Source organism: Aethalodelphis obliquidens, unplaced genomic scaffold, assembly GCF_003676395.1.
Source record: "Aethalodelphis obliquidens isolate GAN/ISIS:26980383/991018 unplaced genomic scaffold, ASM367639v1 scaffold11, whole genome shotgun sequence".
NCBI lineage: Eukaryota > Metazoa > Chordata > Mammalia > Artiodactyla > Delphinidae > Aethalodelphis > Aethalodelphis obliquidens.
Window position 1 is genome coordinate 36,565,744 of NW_020837955.1, and position 18,704 is coordinate 36,584,447.

Consider the following 18,704-nt stretch of genomic DNA (forward strand, 5'->3'; position numbering starts at 1 on the left):
GACGAAAGCTGCCTTCTCCTCTGAAGGTGGTTATGGGTAGGTCAGGGGTATGGCAGCACCAGGGTGGCTTAGTGCCACGATGGCAAATAGGTTTCTACTGGGTCCTCCGGGCTGAGCTGGTTGTAAGACTCAGCGCAAAGGTGTTTTAAAACAAAGGTGTTTAAAAGCCATGTTCACATGCCACTGCCCACCTCTCCTGCAGGGACCCCACATGGTTCTAAAGAACTGTCACCAGAATTGGCCTATGGGATGTGACTGTTGGCCACCTGGATATGAGCGGACCATCAGGATACTCACTGAAAAGCCACCCCTGTCTTGAAACAAGTATTGTTGGTGACATTTCTGAGCATGTGTCCCCCCGCACCCCCAAGATGCACTGAGCCACAGTTCACAGGAAGGAGTCGGCCTGCCAAGCCCAAGGCCCGTTCCTGGAATCAAACAGTGCCCACGTGTTGGAAGCCCACATCAGAAGCGCCATGGTCTTGGCAGGAGACCTTGGGCCTAGCTACCCGGGCCTCCAAACCCATCTGTGTCCTGCTTCTGGGGCCCAGCTGGGCTGACTCGCTGCTGTCCACGCTGGCTCCCACCCGGAGCCAATGGTCCTCTGGTGTTTCCATCAAAATATGGGTGGAGGGGCTTCCCTGGTGGCGCAGTGGTTGAGAGTCCGCCTGCCGATGCAGGGGACGCGGGTTCGTGCCCCGGTCCGGGAAGATCCCACATGCCGCGGAGCGGCTGGGCCCGTGAGCCATGGCCGCTGAGCCTGCGCGTCCGGAGCCTGTGCTCCGCAATGGGAGAGGCCACAGTAGTGAGAGGCCCGCGTACACGCAAAAAAAAAAAAAAAAAAAAAAAAATATGGGTGGAGCATGTAAAGAGCAGAAGCCTTCCTGCCGTTAGGCAGCTGTTTTATTTAGAACTTTAAAAGCTGCCTCCGTGTGGTGCCTGCCAAGAATCAGCAAACATCAAATGAAATAAACCCTAACAAATGCATTATTAGTTAAAAAACTAAAAATGAAAACTGGTTCAGATGCTTTATGAAAATAGTATTCTGTTACATGTGTCTCACTGGGTCAGGTAAGCTTTTGTACATGCACTGCCTGATCCTCTTTCACCCCATCTCCTCTTCCTCCTCCACCACCATAGTAGGATCCCCATTTTACTGATGAGGATAGTGAGGCACAGAGCCGTTAAGTAACCAGCCTGAAGTCACACAGCAAGAAGGAAGGTAAACCTGCTTCATTGGAACTCAAGTGCCTGGCTTCAAGCCCTCTCTCTCTTTTTTTTTTTTTTTAACATCTTTATTGGAGTATAATTGCTTTACAATGGTGTGTTAGTTTCTGTTTTATAACAAAGTGAATCAGTTATACATATGCATATGTCCCCATATCTCTTCCCTCTTGTGTCTCCCTCCCTCCCACCCTCCCTATCCTACCCCTCTAGGTGGTCACAAAGCACCAAGCTGATCTCCCTCCCATTCTCTAGTAGGTCTGCGTCTTTATTCCCGTCTTGCCCCGAGGTTCTTCATGACCTTTTTTTTTTTTTTTTTTTAGATTCCATATCTATGTGTTAGCATACGGTATTTGTTTTTCTCTTTCTGGCTTACTTCACTCTGTATGACAGACTCTAGGTCCATCCACCTCACTACAGATAACTCAATTTCGTTTCTGAGTAATATTCCATTGTATATATGTGCCACATCTTCTTTATCCATTCATCTGTCGAAGCAACTTAGGTTGCTTCCATGTCCTGGCTATTGTAAATAGAGCTGCAATGAACATTTTGGTACATGACACTTTTTGAATTATGGTTTTCTCAGGGTATATGCCCAGTAGTGGGATTGCTGGGTCGTATGGTAGTTCTATTTGTAGTTTTTTAAGGAACCTCCATACCGTTCTCCATAGTGGCTGTATCAATTTACATTCCCACCAACAGTGCAGGAGGGTTCCCTTTTCTCCACACCCTCTCCAGCATTTATTGTTTGTAGATTTTTTGATGATGGCCATTCTGACTGGTATGAGGTGATACCTCATTGTAGTTTTGATTTGCATTTCTCTAATGATGTTGAGCATTCTTTCATGTGTTTGTTGGCAATCTGTATATCTTCTTTGGAGAAATGTCTATTTAGGTCTTCTGCCCAATTTTGGATTGGTTTTTTTTTTTTTTTTTGCGGTACGCTGGCCTCTCACTGTTGTAACCTCTCCCGTTGCGGAGCACAGGCTCCGGACGTGCAGGCTTAGCGACCATGGCTCACGGGCCCAGCCGCTCCGCGGCATGTGGGATCCTCCCGGACCGGGTCACAAACCCGTGTCCCCTGCATCGGCAGGCGGACTTTCAACCACTGCGCCACCAGGGAAGCCCGGTTGTTTGTTGTTTTGATATTGGGCTGCGTGAGCTTCAAGCCCTCCCTTAAGCACTCGGCCATCATCCCCTTTGCCTGATGCTGCCCAGTGACATTTGTAACTGAAGACCCATATTTCCAGGGTGGTATAATTTTCACTTGACCCATCTCTGAAGCAGTAATGATGTTAGTGGCTGTTTTGTGAGAATGACTTTGCAAAACGGGAAAGCTCACATGGTTTCATGGGCATCGCCCCCCAGAAAGGGTCATAAATGCTGTGGGCAGTAAGGGACAGCCCGAGGCACACCCGTCTCGCGTTCGTTCACAGATAATCCGGGCATCATCTCCCAGCTGCCTGTCTGCCTTCGTGCCTTTTCCATTGTGCTGTCTTCTGATGAGTCATTAGATCTGGAACACAAAGTCTGAAACCATACCCAGGGTAAGCAGTGTGCTTCATCTTTGAAAGCCTGGCACTGACGCTGAGCCCAAAGAACACATCCTAAAACCTCCAGGAAGAGAAGATCAGCAAAACACTTGCACTGACCTCAAACTTCATCAAAAATCCTGACAACCAAGAATCCTCAACATTTAAAAAAAAAAAAAATTTATTGAAGTAGAGTTGATTTACAATGTTGGGTTAAATTCTGCGGTACAGCAAAGTGAGTCAGTGATATGTATATATACATTCTTTTTCATTAGAATCCTCAACATTTTTAGCTGTTTTCTGGATTATCATCCTTGCCCTTTCCCTCATAAGTTAATTGCACTGACATTTAATGACTGAAATTGAGAAAGGTGGAGTGGGTATGAAAGAGTCTGAGCTGCTCTCCCGTACTAATGAAAGTAGATCAAAGTGAATGGGGGTTTCGAGGGAGCGTCCTCTCAAGACAGGGCAGCTGAGGTTGGGGCTTACCACATCAGTCTCTCCTTTTAATCTTGGTCACGCACCCATTCCTGCGACCTTTTATGCAGCGCTGTTTCCGTGCCCTGCGTTGCTCAGGCTCCGCAGCCACCATCCCGGGGAATTCTGATGGCGCCCTAGTCAACCTTGCTGCCTCCCTTTTGACGGGAGGAAACTGAAGCTCAGAGGGGCAGCGTTCCTCACTGGATGACACACTAAAGTCAGAGCAGAGGGTCGAAACCAGGCTTTTTGCCTCCTGAACCCGTGTGCTGGCTCCCATGGCGGCAGCCCCAGAGCATCTTCCGTACTGGCTGGCTTAGTGGTCTGGAGCCCCACACCCAGTCCCTATCCTGGATTTGGGTGGGAAAAGGGGTAAACATTTGTCAGCACAGCTTTCTCACCAGTCAAATTCCTTTAAGCTGAAAAGCCACAAAGAGTGAAAGCAAGAGCATCTAGAAAGAAAAAATGACGTCCATGAAAACCGGCGCGTGGAGGTTTTAGCAGCTTCATTCATAATTGCCAAGACTTAGAAGCAACCAAGGTGTTCTTCGGTAGTTGAATGAATAAGTAAACATCCAGGCAATGGAATATGACCCAATGCTAAAAAGAAATGAGCTATCAGACCCTGAAAAGACACGGGGGAACTTTAAATGCTTATTACTGAGTGAAAGAAGCCAATTTGCAAAGGCTACTTACCGCATGATTTCAACCATGTGACATTCTGGGAAAGGCAAAACAATGGAGACGGTAAAAATAAAAATCAGTGGCTTCCAGGAGTTAGGGGGGAGACAGATGAATGGGTGAAGCATAGAGCATTTTTAGGGCAATGAAACTATTCTGTATGATGCTATAATGATGGACACATACATTTGTCCAAACTCATAGAGTGTACGACACAGAGTAAACCCTAGTGCGAACTGAGAACTCTGGGCGATAAGGATGTGTCTTGTAGGTTCACCAGCTGTAACGAACGTACCATCCCGGGGGAGGGGATGGTGATGGGGGGAACCTGTGGGTGGGGTGGGGCAGGGGGTGTAGGCGAATTTCACTTCTTCCTCGATTTTGCTGCCAACCTAATACTGCTCTCAAAAATAGTCTATTAATTAAAGTTTAAAAACAAACATCTGAACGAGATGCACTCACCATCAAGCCCTAGAGCTAAACGAAGCACCTGCCTGACCCAGAAAGTGACTTCAGATTCTGCTCCCCGACACTGGCTTCCAGCAGTGGCCCCGTTCTGCTTCCTTTTTGTTTTTTGTTTGTTTGTTTGTTTTTTGCGGTACGCGGGCCTCTCACTGTTGCGGCCTCTCCCGTTGCGGAGCACAGGCTCCGGACGCGCAGGCTCAGCGGCCGTGGCTCACGGGCCCAGCCGCTCCGTGGCATGTGGGATCTTCCCGGACCGGGGCACGAACCTGTATCTGCTGCATCGGCAGGCGGACTCTCAACCACTGCGCCACCAGGGAAGCCCGCGTTCCGCTTCCTTTGGCCCAGACTGCAGATCCAAGACAGGCGTTCTGGGCAAAGGTGAGAGGAGGGCGCCTTTTAGAGCCTCCCAAGGAAGAGCTTCCCCAGCTGGCTCAAGCCTGCTGAGCTATCCCTGAAAATAAAAGTGAAAACCCCAGTCGCAGGTGCTGGGAGTGTCGCTGCTGGCCCCACGTGGCTCCCACGTAGCTCCAAGCCCGGTTCCTTGCAACCTGCTCTGCCAGGGCTTCCCGACGCATCCTTTGTCTGCGACAGAAGCACATGTTCTGATGGGAGAAAGTCTGTTCTTGACTAATGAGGCCGGGGGCAGGGGGGACGCTGTGCCTTGCGCTGGGAGCTCTGTGAGGTGCGCCAGGCAGACCGCTTCTGTGTGCGTTTCTACCCCCTGGGTGCCACCCCTCTCCTGTGGCAGTCACCTGTCCTGTGACAAAATCCCTCAGAGCCCAATCAGGACCGAGGAGGCTTTTGATGACCACGGCTGCCTCTACTCCATGAAGCCACCATCACCTCCCTCCTGGGCTCTCGGGCAGTGCCTATGGCCTCTTGCATTGTCTACCCGCCCCAGGTGCCCCTGCCCGGCTACTGTGCTCTCTTCCCTCCATGAATGCCTCCGCCAAGCCCCTTTAGGAGTGTTGGGCTACTAGGTCTGGGACCACCTGGTCCCTGCTCACACAGGGCTCCTCTCCTCCTCCCGGATCATTTTATAACCTCCTCTCTACCTATATCACATCTGAGCTCCAGACCCCTAAACTCTTCATTCCTCCGCTGGGAGAGGAGAAAAGGTCCCATTCAACATCACGGCTGGGATGACGGGGTAGGTGTGTCCACTAGGGGGTGAACTGACCTCATGAAAGTCCCGGGAGGTGTCAGAGGACTTGGCTGTGAAAGGGAAGGGTGCCTGGAGGAAGCAACTGGGAGGACCAGCCGGCGAGCCTGGGGGCAGGAGTGGGCAGCTTCCCCCAGCCATGACTGGGCAGCATCGCCAGGCCTAGGTGGACAGCTCTGACGCCCCCGGTTCCCTTCTGTGTTCCAGACACAGCAGCCCCCTTCTCTTCTGTGTGCGCACACACCGATCTCATTTACTTGTCTGCTTGTTTATTATTTGTTTCTCCTGCTAAAATATTAATACAAGCCCCCTGACAGCAAGGACCTTACGTACAGCCTCTCCAGTGGGGCCAGGAGTAGGAAAGGAACAGCTGAGGAATAACGAAACAATGAGCTGCAGTAGAGAAATGTCCGCCACACCCTCAGGCATTTGCTGTGTCCCTCCTGGCCAATGGGAAGCATCCTGCTGCCTCTGGCTTCCCGTACTTTGAAATTTGGGACATTTAGACCTAAGGGGCAGGTGAGTACCGCTGGGAACGCCTCTCTGATCTTCAGTTTGCGTAGCTGGTTTCCTCTCCTGCTGTATTTATCTCCTCTGGTCATAGCTCTCCTTACTTCTAAGCATCTCTCCCATTTTTGAAGATCAGCTGGACTTAGTGTCCCCAGTGGCACTGGGCTGTGACCTGGTGTAACTTGCTGTTTATCTGTTCACAGGGACACACCTGGTCTGAGGATCCCCTCCACCCTGGGTTCCTGACCCCCAGACCCACCCAGAGCTGAGCCCGGGAACCTGCATGCTAACAGGGCCTGTAGCTGAGAAACCCTGCCTGGGAGATCAGATCTGTTTCCACCTCATGCTGGCCCCTCTTCCTCCCAGCAAGAAACACTGGGAACGGAGGTGATAAGTTGGTCTTCTCCAGGGCGGCAAACTGTCAGGCTGAGGACTTTATTTACAGCCGTTTCTGCCCTCCTCTGTGTCCGCACCCACCGGGCCTCCAGGCCCCTCCCATCACTCATGTTTTCTCAGGCTCTGATGTGAGTTACTCACTCCTTGCAGAGATGCTGAGTGAGTGATTCACACTCTGGACCTTTTGAGGCTTCCCTATTGTTAAAGGTTGAGGCTGCTGGGGTTCCGGACAGTGAATAGGGGGGAGACAGGGGGGCTGTCAAGCATGATGGTTCCAGCCCAACGTGAGGCAGAGGCGGGAACTGAGCAGAACTGGGTCAGAATCCACCCGCTGCTGGGCGCACAGCCTGGAAAGTGCGTTTCAGGCCATGTCCCAGGCGATGTTGGAAGTTATTTAGTCTCTTGGGGCCTCAGTTTGTTCCTGTCTCTGTCTCTCAGTATAGCAAGCACCCATCTTCCATTGAACCAGGTTTAATAACTGCTCCCACTTTGCTATATCTGCTTTTTGACAAATAAAAAGGAAATGCCTTACAAACACATTGGAACCTCCCTTTGACCACCTTTGCCCAACCCCATCCTTCCTGCCTCCTCACCCCAGGGGCAGCTGTTGTTATTAATTTGATGTGTCACTTTTTCATACATTTGTATATTGCATATATATCTATGGGCAATATGTACTGTTTCATACAGGCTTTTAGAATTTCATTAACGATATCATAGTGTGTATTTTTCTATAACTGTTTTTATACAACGTTGTTTTTTGAGATTTATCCTGTCGTGATAGGTCTATATCTGTATCTGTATCTGCATCTATTTCTCCATTGTAGTACTGCATCATACGAATATGCCAGGATTAACTTTTCTATTTCCTGATTGATGGACCTTTATGGTGGAAAGGTTCAGTGTCTTGATCTGTAAAGTGGGAATCATTATAAACCTTTCTCACACATTGTGGAGCCTATGTGAGGGGACACAGGTGAAGGCATCTCACGTGGTCCCTGGCCACAGAATCTTCTTAAGACCTACAGGGAGTGGTTTTCCAGCCTCCAGGATGAGTCCTGTTGCAGGACACACTGTGTCCAGTATCTTCCCCAATGTCCAGCGAAGGCACCTTTCTGGTTGGCCTCATAAAAGGAGGGGGTGTGGCCCAGTAAACAGGGTCAGCCCTGGGGGCTCCTCTCTAAGACCAGAAAGAATTTTATGAGTCCTCTAACCCAGTTTCCTTCACAAGTTACCACCATGAGCTGGCCATTCCTTCCGAACCCTAAAGGGCAGCTCTATCGTAAATCGGGTCAAATATCTGTGTCTTGCTAAGTTCTACTTTTTTGCCCCAGTTCTGCCTGAAGGGGTCATACAGGCCATTCCACCCCTCCGTGAACCCCAGCACATTGCACATTGAAGGGCAGCAGCTATGCCCATCCTTACTTCTTTCATCGTCTAGGCTAACCACCCAGAATGTAAGAAGGAGAGGCAGCCTTCCTGGGATGCATTCTTCCATCCCTTCGTCATCCTGCTCATCCTCTGAATGTGTTCCTCTTTCCAGTCTCAGATGAGAGATTCCTGGTGAGCTGAGTTTCTGCTGAAATGGTTGGGACTGCAGCGTATGCCAGAAACGCGTATGGCGTACGCTCTCTGGATGCTTTTTGCCTTAAGTATAAACAACTTCGTATGGAGCATCTATTGTTTTTTCTGCTCAGGGCCCTCCCCATCCACAACTTTTCTCGGAGCTATCTCTTCACCCAATTCACATGGAAAGTGCAATTGGCATCCAAGCAGCCTCCTGGCACAGAGAAGGGACCAGGGCCCTGGAAGCTCTGAGAAGTGGTTAAGCCTTCCACAACCCTCCCTCCCAAGTCCCCTGATGTTCATTGCTGAGGACACCCATTCTATTTTTTGTTTGTTTGTTTTTTTTTTTTTTGCTGTACGCGGGCCTCTCACTGTTGTGGCCTCTCCCGTTGCGGAGCACAGGCTCGGGACGCACAGGCTCAGCGGCCATGGCTCACGGGCCCAGTGGCTCCACAGCATGTGGGATATTCCCGGACCGGGGCACGAACCCGTGTCCCCTGCATCGGCAGGCGGACTCTCAACCACTGCGCCACCAGGGAAGCCCCACAGTTCTTTATTTTAGGCAATTGATTCAGCCTTCTATAAATTGTCATACAAATGCAGTGTCAAGCCCTGCTTTCCAATTTGTTGGCTTTTTAAGTTGAAAAAGAGATTCTGGGTTAAGTTTGTGGGTCTCTTTAGAGGAGCAGATGCAAATTAGAGAGTTGCTAGCAGCCAGAGGTTTCCTCGGTAAGCAGAGAAAATCCAAGGAGAGAGAGGGGGAGGACGGAATGAAGCAAGAGGCCAGTGAGAGAGCTCTGATGGAGCAGTGATGAGGGAAGGAGAGAGTCCCAAGCAGCCTGAGCCCCTGCTTCCCATCCCCTCCTGGGGACCTGCTGTGTCCTGGACCTTGGAGACCATTAAGACACCCCGGATGCCTAAAGAATCTTCCTTTTTGTGTGAGCTGCTTCCAGTTACTTCCTGTTTCTGGCAAGCAAGAGACTTGATTCATGCAAATTGGAAGCCAAGTTGACTCTATTACCAGAAGCGGCCATGTGACCTGCTGTCGAACCACATCTGCTCCCTCGTCCCCTCTCCCTGTGGCCTCTATTCCAGAGTCTTTTTTTTTTTTTTACATCTTTATTGGAGTATAATTGCTTTACAATGGTGTGTTAGTTTCTGCTTTACAACAAAGTGAATCAGTTATGCATATACATATGTTCCCATATCTCTTCCCTCTTGTGTCTCCCTCCCTCCCACCCTCCCTATCCCACCCCTCTAGGTGGTCACAAAGCACTGAGCTGATCTCCCTGTGCTATGCGGCTGCTTCCCACTAGCTATCTATTTTATGTTTGGTAGTGTATATATGTCCATGCCACTCTCTCACTTTGTCACAGCTTACCCTTCCCCCTCCCCATATCCTCAAGTCCATTCTCTAGTAGATCTGTGTCTTTATTCCTGTCTTACCCCAAGGTTCTTCATGACAATTTTTTTTTCTTAAATTCCATATATATGTGTTAGCATACGGTATTTGTCTTTCTCTTTCTGACTTACTTCACTCTGTATGACAGACTCTAGGTCCACCCACCTCATTACAAATAGCTCAATTTCGTTTCTTTTTATGGCTGAGTAATATTCCATTGTATATATGTGCCACATCTTCTTTATCCATTCATCCGATGATGGACACTTAGGTTTCCACCTCCTGGCTATTGTAAATAGAGCTGCAATGAACATTTTGGTACATGACTCTTTTTGAATTATGGTTTTCTCAGGGTATATGCCCAGTAGTGGGATTGCTGGGTCGTATGGTAGTTCTATTTGTAGTTTTTTAAGGAACCTCCATACTGTTCTCCATAGTGGCTGTACCAATTCACATTCCCACCAGCAGTGCAAGAGGATTCCCATTTCTCCACACCCTCTCCAGCATTTATTGTTTATTCGAGAGTCTTTGAATGTCCACCGTTGTACTGTGTTTTTATCCTAAGCTACCCCTATTGCCTTGGAAGGCAGTAGGGCACGACCCTGGAATCAGTAAAACATAGGAGCAGAGGGGAAACTCCCTGTTAAAAGGCTCAATCTGGACTTCATTAGGGACCACATTCCACCACTTCATCTGGGCCAGAGAGAAAAAAAATCTGCTCCCAGATGGGAAACACCTGTGCTTGTAACTATTCTTGCAGTTGATGCAGCCGGGAGAATTGTGCAGCCTGAGGCTTCAGGAACTGGGCTGAGGTCCGGGTCAGCGTGCTCATCAGCAACACCCAGTTGCTGGAAAAATTGAGTAACTTGAGGAGGAAGAACACTCTCCTCCCTGTCTCACCTCTGGCTACCCAGTGTGTCAGCTTGGAGGCTTTTGATTTTAGGCAGCGCCAAGGAGCAGCTTTGCAGGGGAGGAGGTGGGGCACCTTGGTTCTGCTCCACGCTCAGCCACTTATTAGCTAGGTCAGCTCGGCCAGGTGAACCTTTAATTCTGTGTGTGTGCGTGTGCGTGTGCGTGTGTGTGTGCGCGCGCGCGCACACACACACGCACGCATGGATGCTGTCTCGTAGAGTTTTGAGAGGATAAAATTTTTTTTAATGGATTAAAAACCTGCAAAAAAAAATTTAAAATGAATTAAAGAGTTTTTGCCAAGCAATAATAATAATGACAGAAATGGCTACCATTAGCTGGAGATAGAAGTGTGTTGACTCTCAATGTTGGTGAGGATGTGGACAAAAGGGAACTCTCATACACTGTTGGTGGGAAGGTAAATTGGTGCAGTCACTGTTGAAAACAGTATGGAGGTTTCTCAGAAAATGGAAAATATAAAAATACCATATGACCCAGCAATTCCACCCTTGGATATTTATTCAAAAAACAAACAAACAAACAAGCACCAAATAACTCATTCAAAAAGATACATGCACCTCAATGTTCATAGCAGCATTATTTACAGTTGCCAAGATATGGAAACAACCTAAGTGTCTATCAACAGATGAATGGATCAAGAAGCTGTGGTGTATATAGACAATGGAATACTACTCAGCCATAAAAAAGAATGAAATTTTGTCATTTGCACAGATGGACTTGGAGGGCACTGTGCTAAGTGAAATAAGTCAGGCAGAGGAAGACAAATACTGTATGATATAACTTATATGTGGAATCTAAAAAAGAAAACAAACTAGTGAATGTAACAAAAAAGAAACAGACTTACAGATACAGAAAACAAATTAGTGGTTACCAGTGGGGAGGGGAGAGGAGGGGCAATACAGGGGCCGGAGTTTAAGAGGTACAAACTACTACATATAAGATAAATAAGCTACAAGGATACGCACAACACAGGGAATATAGCCAATATTTTATAACAACTATAAATCGAGTGTAACCTTTAAAAATTGTGACTCACTATATTGTACTCCTGTAACTTATATAATATTATCCATCAACTATACTTCAATTAAAAACAAAAAAGAAGTGTGTTGACTCTCATATTTGGTCCTTAGAACACCCAGCAGCATAGGTGTTATGGCCCGATTTCAGAGATGAGCAAAGTGAGGTTTTGCTCACTAAGTAGCTTGTCCCAGATGCTCAGCTAATAAGAGCAGGAAGTTGATTCCAGGTCTTTTCTGACTCCAGGGTCCATGAGGCACGATCCTCTTCTTCCAGGAGGCACCCTTCACACTGGAAGGCAGCATCGTGCTGGCTCACCCGGGTGTGTACAGCGCTTTAAGGTCACTCAGTGTGGCTTTACAGCTCTGGCAGAGAGAGGGGACACTGCTCTTTGAACCGAGAGCTGTCTGCAGCTGCCATGCAGCCCCAGGGCAATGGCGTCACTCATGCCACAGCAGGTGGTGCTTTGTTTTGGGGGAGAATTTGGAGGCCTTTGGGATTGAAAAAGTGAAGGCCCCAACTCCGGCAAAACTCCTGATCTAGAAAATGAGATGGCTGCTTTGTCAAAGAAGACAAGAGGAATTTGGGTTTTTCCTGGGCAGCCTTCAGAGGGAGGTTAGCAAGCCCAGAAAATCTGAGGGCAGAGGGGCAAAGAGACACAGATCTTGACGGGGAGCCAGTGAGAAATTCCTGTGGGTGGGGAGAGCTGACAGAGGCGCTTGTACATGAAGCTCTACCTCTTCTGTAAACCCCTTTCATTGTCCCCAAACGTGGGTAAAGTTTTGCTGATGAAACTTTAGGTCAATGCTGGGCAGAGAGGAGCACACGGATGAGGTGGTAAGACCCTGGTGAGACCGGTCGCCGAGCTCAGTGTGTGCAGGAAGCAGGCACCAGTGGTGATTTCCAGTATGAGTTACAGAACCGTGGAAGCTGTGCTGATGCTCTCAGTAGGTGACAAGGCATGTGAGCGCTTTATATTTAAATATTGGAGAAAGCTGAAGGCGTGGGGATGCACAGGCACCCGACATCTGGCGTCTCGGCCCTTCCTAAGGTGTTGCCCGTGCTTTCCAATTTCCCTCCCATGTTCTGATGCCACGTCCATAGAGCACCCAGAGGATGCTGGGTACCCATCTGTGACTTTCCTATTCCTGTGGTCCTATTCCTTCCCTGAGCAGGGTCTGACACGTAGAGAAGGAGAATGCGAGCTTCCCCCCATCCTCCTGGTTGCAACAAACCCCAAACTCACCAGCACTGCACATTTAAGAGGCAATTACCAAGCAGCATGGAGTCAGCCGCCCACCACTGGGATCATCACCAACAGTCCCCTCCAGACTTATTTTTCTCATAAAACCAACCCAATGTTTTAAAAGGAAACCCGAGGAGGGAGCATTTCCCTGGCAGTGGGTAAGCACCTGACACAGCCCAAGATGGCGGCTGCCTGGTGGGTGGGGCTGGGTCACTATGGGAACGGTTTGGAGCCAAGTGCATTTCCTTTGGCTTGGCCGCACCCCTAACTTCTTTTTATTCTGGATGGAAATGGCCAAGACATTTGGCAAGAGATCTTGACAGCTAGATGTGGAACTTATAACCTCTGGGAAGGAGAGTGGCACTGTAAGATGTTTTCTTGGTCACTCCTAGGACACTACATTTTTCACTGACAATTTCTCTTTTTCCTTGTCCTCCCAGCCTTGAGGGGGAATAGCGTGTAATGAGCAGTTGGGGTGGACGTCATCTCTGCTGTTTCCAAAGTCCTCTTTCTACGTCTTACCTATTAGTCACGCGGCAGGCTCACCACGTTGCCAGGCACTTTCCATACATTATCTTATTTAATCCTCCCATAACCCTATGGAATGGACATTATATTAATCTACATATAAGGAAACCGAGGCTTCGGGTTTGCTTCACTTGGAAACGTATGCTCTTACCTTTACCTACCGTTCACGGCTCAGCTGGAAAGCCTCTTCTAATAGAAAGCCAAGCCCTACTCATCCCACCTAAGGGGTCTCCCTCCCCCAACACTGTTTCCTGGATCCCTAGGTCTGTGCTTGTCTGAGGTCGGCTGAATAATGCCCCCATGTCCTAATCCCTGAAACCTGCCGCTGTATCACCTGACGTGGCAGAAGGGACTTTGCAGGTGTGATTAAATAAAGGATCTTGTGCTCTGGACTATCTGGGTGGGCCCAGTGTCATCACAAGGGTCCTAATAAGAGGGAAGCAGGAGAGTCAGAAGGAGAGAAAGCAGATGTGACCAGAAAAGCAGAGGTTGCAGTGATCTGCTGTGAAGATGGAAGAAGAGACCATGAACCAAGGAATACGTGCACCTCTAGAAACTAGAAAAGACAAGGAAATGATTCTCCCCTGGAGCCTCTGGAAGGGACACAGCCCAGCTAAAACCTTGCTTTTAGCCCAGAAGACCTTTTGTTCTGTACTTCTGCCCTCCAGAACTATAAGAAAATTAATTTGCGTTGTTTTAAACTACCCAGTTTGTGGTAATTTGTTACACGAGCAATGAGAAACTAATACGGTCCGTGTCATGATTTTTTCCCCTGCACTTATGTCCACACCCCCAGCCAGGATGTAAGTTTCTGAAGCCTGGACTGACTTAATGCAGTAGCTATATTTTGAGCACTTGCTCTATTTCTGAGAGTATTGTCTCTGTGGAAAGCAACGCAGGCATGAGTAAAACAACTCTCTGCCCTTAAGAAAAGCACATCTAAAATCTTTGTGTTCTTAGAGGTCCTGGCTCAAAAGAAATGAGTAGTAATTAGCTAGTGACTGAGGGGCCCCATCATACAAAGAAAACAGCATACAAAAGAAAACACAGTTAAACTGGGTCAGCTTTTGTAAGTGAAATTAAAATAGGAGTTCTCTGATTTTTAAATGAACAGCAGTGAAGATAAACATTTCTTTAAACTTAAAGACAGAGAACCAGGAGAAGGGGAGGTCCTGGAGCTCAGGGGACGTGAAGGAGGGAAAGGACTGGTGAGAGGCAGGAGGGAGGGATCAGGGGAAGGCACTGGGGCCAAGCGGGTAGGAGTTTCTGAGAGAGAGCAGGGACTTGGTAAGCTGCTCTGAGCATATCTGCCTCTATGATTTACAGTCACTTGCCAACTAAACAAGTTAGCCACCTTCCCAGGGGTTAAAATGACCTTAATGGCCTTTATCCTTAGACCCAAGCCCTCGCCTCTGAAAAGAATAAGGAAAAACAAGGAGGAGGAACTATTAGCATTACTGTTCCTTACACCAGGGTGTGGGTCAGCCCCAGGGCATTGCTGATGGGCGTGCTGCCAGGGGAGGGGATGCCCTGTACCCAGATGGTCAGCTACATCCTTTTCACGTGCAATCTCAAAGATCACCTGTATCAGAATTACCTGAGCAAATATTAAGATTCCTTACCCCCTCCCAGACCCCTTGATTCAGATGTTACCTATGATTTGAGAACAGTGTGACTTTTCTGTTTATTGGACAAAAGTTTTTCAAAATATTAACAGTCTTGGCAGTTTTATGAACTTAATTAGCATGAAGTTTGGGGCCTCAGTGCACCTGGGCTGAACCCATTAATTCTTATGATTGATTTTCCTGTAAGATTTCTATAGAGTACAGAACAGCCTGGATAAAAGCTATCTCCTAATTGCCCTCTATTAACAATTATTAGGAGTAACTGGACTTCCCTGGCGGTCCAGACGTTAAGATTCTGTGCTTCCAGTGCAGGGGGTGTAGGTTCAGTCCCTGGTCAGGGAACTAAGAACTCACATGCCGTGTGACCGAAAAACAAACAAAACAAACCCAAAAAACACTTACTAGGAGGGACAACAGTAAGCATTTTATGGCACGTCCAGCAGACATCAGTTTCCCTAAATCAGCATTTATCATTCCACCTGTTAACTCATGTTATCAGTATGATATATGGCTCTTAGGAGCCCGATGTTTGACAAATAGAGGAAGCTGGACTTTTTGCCTGGAAAACTTTGGGGAATCAAAGTTATTCATAAAAGAAAGCCACTCTTGGGACATGGTGTTTTCTCACAATCTAAGTGAGTGATAACTTACGTCAGCAATTTGGTAGTTTTATAACATACTGGAACAATGACAGCTAATCTTTCTGGCAGATTATTTTTGTGCTGTGCGTTACTTGCATGGTCTAAACTGTGACAAAACACTGCAAATGATTAACTGAAGTGTAAAGACGAACACACTGGATAATGTTGGATACTAGGTAGGTGTCTCAAGCTCATTTTCATGGGAAGGAAACCAGATCACCTAGTGTTAGGCAGCTCCCCAGGAGAAGGGCTTCTAGAACACCAGCCCTGGGCTTGGGGTGGAAGATGTGAATTGCTCAGTGAATGGGCAACTGTGAATGGAAGACTTTTTAAAATAATGTTGAAAAGGAAAGGTCAGCATGAAGCTCTTAACTCTTCCTAGGTCACGGGTCTATGCTGCGTGGTGTTAAACTCTAGAATTACACTGTGTTTTAAAAATTACTATTTTGAATATGCTTTTGGAAGACCAAGTACATAAAACAGATAAAGCAGAGGGCATTCACGTTACGGCAAAAGGTTTGCAGAACGAGCTGGTTGCAAGTAGGCAGGGCTCTGGAGGCAGACAGAACCGGGCTCGAGCTCTCACTCAGGCAATTAGTTAGCGATTATTGTAGCGCCACTGGGCAATATCCTCCACTTCACTGCAGCTCTAAAATGGGCCAGTAAAACTTACCTCCTAGAATTGTTGCAGTGTTTCGGGACACTGCGTATAACGTGCCAGCGCCATGTCGGTCCTCCTTAAATGGGGGTGACAGTGGTGATCTTCATCATTGCCACCATTCTTCAATCCGACTCCATAGATCTGTGCCTCATTTTTAGGGCTGTATAGATTACATAAAATGTATCCTGCATCCTTGTTTTTTGCCAGGAGGGATATATGAAATGTCTTATTCATCTCTGTGACCACCTTCCTGCCCACAGTTGCCTGGGGCTTGTTGACTTGTAAGTGATAGGTGCTGGGTGAGATTATGGTGGAATTGAGTTGAATTATAAGCTTTAGATCTTGACAGGGGATGGGGAACTTGAGTTTTTCACCCTTGAGCAGACCAAAGGAAATGACTAGACCTGAAAAGAGTCAACAGAGACTATTATGTCCACCTATTTACCTGTAATTAAGATGCACAATGGCTCTTTGAAATATGCGTTCACCAGCGTCAGAGCTCTGAGCATTGTGAAGTCTTGGGAACCTGTCTGGATTCCCTTTCTTTTTTTTAAATCGGATTTTGCTGGAGACACCTTTGGGGCCTTCCGGTACCAGGTTTTCGACTTGATTTTATTGGCAAAGGGGACAGCTAGAGGCTCTTTGTAATCATAGCGCTCTTACGTTCCCATAGGAGACGGCAAGTGCTTCTGACCTTGGGAAGAGCAAATACAAGGTAGTGGTTAAGCACACAGGCTGGAAACCACTTAGACCTAGACCTGGGATTGAATCCAAGCCCTGTCACTTATTATTTGTGATAAGAGCAGTAAGCATTGGTACTTGTCTCATAAACTATGGGCGGGTAAATGAAATACTGCAGCACAATGCACTGAGCTTAATAAAGCTTCTCTCTGTCATCGTTGTCTGGTCTTCCAGAGCGGTTTGGGTGCCCTCCTATGAGCGACCTTGACTGCAGAACTTGAATTCATTGCTCTTCTTCCTGCACTTTGGACCTCTGCTCATAATGGTTCGTTAGATGAGAACGTCAACCTCTAAAGCTCAGAACTCTTCTGAGCATTGGATGAAAGCCATGGACTCTATAACTAGGAGGATGCACACACCCCTGTACTTTAAATGTTCGTAGGCCTCTCAAGCCCATATGTCCATGGAACCAGGCTTGGGAGCCCCTGGCTCAAAAGAAATTAATCATAAATGGATTATGGAGCACTGCACCATGCTTGCAGTCTGGCGGGATCCAAAACGGCATTGGCAGTTACTACTTTTCACCAGCCCTTGACTCTTTCGAAGCTGAGGGTCCAGTGGGCTGACCCCAGCCTTCTTCCTTGAATCACAAATTCTGCCAAAGTCAGAATCTGGGTCCTCAGTGGAGGGGAGCCTCCTCGGCTCTCTTTCCCAGGGAAAGGTCTGGATGCTCAGATTAGACTACTTGTACTAAAGAGAATTGCCTTTTTGACTCAACTCAAGTGAGAAGTATTTCTGTGGTCAAGTTCAAGCCAGCAGACTCAATAAGCCCCTTATGGGAAAGGATGAGGCAAATCAAGAACAGATTTTACTACACTGTTCTTCGCTGGTGGTCGTTAAATGCATCCAAATAAATTAGTTGGGGGACTCAGATAAAATAGGCGTGGATAAAGGGGACAATGTTGCTTTAGTTCCTCTTTACCTACATGTTTGATCGCTTACGGCTCCTCCTCTAGTCTGGAAGCCCCAGGAAGGCAGGGCTCCTGTGTTCTTTGTTCACTGTACAGTGCCTGGCACACAGTAGATGCAATAAATATTTGTGGAATAAATGATGATTCCTGATTCTCAAACTGCTGTTCTGAGCAGAAACTCTGCCATCAACCAATAGAGGTGCTTCTGTGGGTCTGTTTGAAGGACTTAAGGTCCACGGAATGATTTTGACTTCTCTACTTGCTGTAGAAAAAGTATTGAGGGAAAAATCGGAGGTTCATATAGAGCATGGAGGCATCCAGTACCTCTTTCTCAAAGTCCTTATAAATCTAACAAGGCTGACATAGTTAATGCTAATTAAAATGCTTCCTTCTTTTTTTTTTTTTTTTTTTTTGCCGTGCTGCACGGCTTGTGGGATCTCAGTTCCCAGGCCAGGGACTGAACCCCGGCCCTGGCAGTGAAAGCCTGGAATCCTAACCACTAGGTCACCAGAGAACTCCCCATAATTTACGGAAACCTTTAAGATTTTATGTTTTTGGCCGTGCTGCGTGGCATCTGGGATCCTATTTCCCCGACCAGGGGATCAAACCTGTGCCCCCTCAGTGGAAATGCAGAGTCCTAACCACTGGACCGCCAGCGAATTCCCCCTTCACGGTTATTATGATCAACTTTTCTTTACTAGGATTTGCTAAATCCATGAGTAATTTGTTGTTGATTTCTTGGCCAAGAACACAACATCCAAATATGACATGATTTTTTGTAAGCCTTCCGGTTGTTTGGCACTAAAAAAGAACCCTTTAATAGCTGTTTTTATTTTGACTCTATCTTATGTATGTACAATAGGGTCAAACAAGGCCAAAGTTTATACAGTAAAAGGGGAAATTCCCCTCATAGATTTACATTGCCACTTTCAGAGCTAGATATTCTCCATATCTTCCCGTTTAGTAATTCAGACCCTTATGGA